Source organism: Capsicum annuum, unplaced genomic scaffold (genome assembly GCF_002878395.1).
Source record: "Capsicum annuum cultivar UCD-10X-F1 unplaced genomic scaffold, UCD10Xv1.1 ctg36149, whole genome shotgun sequence".
In the NCBI taxonomy this organism is placed as follows: domain Eukaryota; kingdom Viridiplantae; phylum Streptophyta; class Magnoliopsida; order Solanales; family Solanaceae; genus Capsicum; species Capsicum annuum.
In genome coordinates, this window is record NW_025843118.1 from 1 (window position 1) to 3,344 (window position 3,344).

The 3,344-nt window shown below is 35.8% G+C and overlaps 2 pseudogenes; both read left to right on the forward strand.

Annotated features, from left to right (window-relative positions):
* The first annotated feature begins 10 nt into the window (after positions 1-10).
* LOC124891483 lies at positions 11-910 on the forward strand (annotated as a pseudogene).
* A 1,085-nt stretch (positions 911-1,995) lies between these two features.
* LOC124891484 lies at positions 1,996-3,340 on the forward strand (annotated as a pseudogene).
* The last annotated feature ends 4 nt before the right edge of the window (positions 3,341-3,344 follow it).

Consider the following 3,344-nt stretch of genomic DNA (forward strand, 5'->3'; position numbering starts at 1 on the left):
CTGTGTTGTGTTAGCTTTTGAGCCAAGTCCAATGCAAGATTTCTGTGTGGCCGATCCAGTTTTGCATGTCAATAAATCGCGATAAGATTTGCAGTTTCTTCTTATGTAGTCCCTCCCTTCCACCGTGGAATAGTTTGATTTAGCACGGAACTTAAGAAAGAAATGAGAACTTCCAAAACTTGTGGCCTTATACATGCCATAATAGTTGTGTGGTTATAGACGTTCTCATCGACAGTAAACTGAGAAGTGTAAAGTTAATCGTTGCGAAATTTACAACATTTTTTTGGTGCGACTAAAAAGGAAAGTGTGTCATATAGACTAGAATGAAGCCGAATGAGTATTATATTAGGACTAGCAGATCAATAATTTAATGAATTTTCTCACTGTATTTTTTTTCCATTATTTCAGCTAAGGTATATGGCTTAGCTTGCAAAGATCCCAAGTCTGTTAGTGCAGAGGACTTTTTCTTCAGTGGCCTACATTTGGCTGGAAACACATCTTTGGCTCTAAGGTCACTACTGTTAATGTAGCTCAAGTTCCACGACTGAACATTCTTGGCATCTCATTGGCATGCATCGACTATGCACCGTGGGGAGCTACTGAAATACTCACAGTCCTTGAAGGTTCTCTTCAAGTTGGTTTTGTAACTTCAAATCCTAAAAATCGCCTTATTACTAAGGTCCTTTAAAAAGGCGATGTGTTTGTTTTTCCAATTGGCCTTGTTCACTACCAACGCAACGTGGGATATGGAAATGCTGTTGCAATTGCTGCTTTGAGTAACCAGAATCCTGGTGTTATAAGCATTGCTAATCCAGTTTTCGTATCAGAACCAGCTATAGAAACATATATTCTTGCCAAGGCTTTTCAAGTTGATGATAGCGTAGCCTCTTTGATACAATCAAAACTTTAAGCAGCTATCAACTCTCAAACAGACCTATGTTGACAGCATTTGTTTTCTGTGTGTGATGTTTATTCATTCTTGGCTTAATTTGTTGCATGTATATATTTCCTTTCTTCTGATGGACACTTTGTAATTACTCTTAAGTATCAATGACTTCGAGTCTTAGAAGATCAAACAAGATTAAAGAAGAAAAAGGAAAATGAAGAGGGATTCCTGTTGAATAGATTTTTTGTATATTAAGAGGTATTTATAGATGCAATCATACCAACTACTTCTAAACTGATCAGGTGCCAAAGTACTCAAACTGTTAACTACTATTCTACTGGTAACTAACTTTTTAAGCTACTATTCTTCAACAACATTTTGAAAATATTCAGCACTTTCATGCAGGGATTCTAGCGTTTTAACACTTTGACCTTGAACGAGTTCTGGATGTCTTTACTGAAGTTGCTCAAGTGTTTGAAGAAGAGAAATTACAGCTGTATAAGCTGACATCAACTTCACAAGATATCGAAAGAGACACTAAGACAGACATGATAATAAGAAACTAAAAATAAGGAGGTTACACAAAGATTTTTACGAGAAATATCCTTCACAAGATGAAAAGGATATCAATATAGAGAGGTTTGAACATAGTGTTCGCAAGTATCGCGATATAAAGTTTCTCAACTCTCTAACTATTTTTTCACAAATTTTATTCCACGACTTGTTGTACAACATCTTTTAATTAATTTCGAAACCTTTTCTTAGTGTTCATGACTAAATTATTTTACTTGACCAGAAAAAGGAAAGACAAAGTCAGAGGAGTAGGTGTAATGTAATAATCCTTCAATCCATTTTTACATTTGATTAATGTTTTGCTTTTATACATTCCCTTTCTTCTGATTGACAGTTTCTTCACTTAACTTAAAAGAATTATTATATCACATCTACTAGTCTGACTTTGTCTTTATTAATTAAATCAAATGATTTAGTCATTAACACTAAGCTAAGGCTTGGAAATTACTTAGAAGTTGTACAATATTCTGAGATCTAAGTTCAAATCTCTCTATATTGATATCCTTTTGATCTTGTGAAGGGTTTTTCACCTGCAAATCATTGTGTTACCGCTTTCGATATCTTAATAGGTGATGGCGGCTTACACTGCTGTAATTTCTCTTCTTCAAACACTTGAGCAACTTCAGGAGAGACAACCTGTACTCATTCAAGGTCAAACTGCTAAAACACTAGAATCCCTTCATAATACTGCTGAATATTTTCAAAATTTTGTCGAAGAAGCTAGCAAGAGTAGGTTTGATCCTGAAAAAATCAAATCTATCGAGGAAATAATAAAATCTGCTGCTAGTGATGCAGAAGATGTTATTGAAATGTGCTGGACATGTGAAAATGCTTTTGAAAGTTCGCTAAACAAGAATTTGCGACCGGTTGTTGAAAGAATAAATACAATAAAGAATGAAGTGATGGAGATTGTTTCTGATTTTAGCACAAGTAGTCGCAATGATCATCGATTTCTTGAATCTGTGGGGGATTTCTTGATTGACAGTACTTCTTCTAGAACTAACCAGATGCTGCAAAATTTGGACGGTGATATCGTTCAAGGACTATATGAGGACTTGGAGATAATAGTTAGAAGATTGACAGAGCCGTTGTCCAATCTAGACATCATCACAATATCAGGCATGGGTGGCATCGGCAAAACAACACTTGCTAGAAAAGCTCATGATCATCTGAAAATCAGGTATCATTTTGACATTCGTGTTTGGATTACAATATCTCAAGTATATGGAAGTAGAAATGTTTTGTTCGAAGCTTTACATTGCATTTCGAAGCAAACAAATATTGAGATTGAAAAAGATTATGAAAAGAAGGAAGACAATGAATTAGCCGACCTGGTGTAGAAAATACTTAAGAGTCAGAGATACCTTGTTATAGTTGATGATATTTGGAGTACGGATGTTTGGGATAGCATAAGAGCAATATTTCCTGATTGCAACAATAGGAGTCGAATCTTATTGACTACTAGAGAAACAAAGGTTGCAATATATGCAAATCCTATTAACCGTCATGAGATGAACCCGTTGAATTTAGAAAACAGTTGGAAGTTACTTTGTGCTAAGGTGTTTGGACCAGAATATGATCATCCTCCTGAGTTGGAAGAAATTGGAAAGCAAATAGCAGAAAAATGCCAAGGACTACCCTTAACAATTTCAGTGATTGCGGGTCATCTCTCTAAAGTGGCCAGGACATTAGAAAGTTGGATGGATGCTTCCCGAACCATGGGTGAAATCATTGCTTATCATCCAGATAAATGCTTAGGAGTGCTCGGTTTGAGTTACCACAACTTGCCTAATCACCTCAAACCTTTCTTTCTTTCTATCGGTAGTTTCCCGTAGGATTATCAGGTTGACTTGGAGATTGATTCAGTTATGGATCGCTGAAGGTT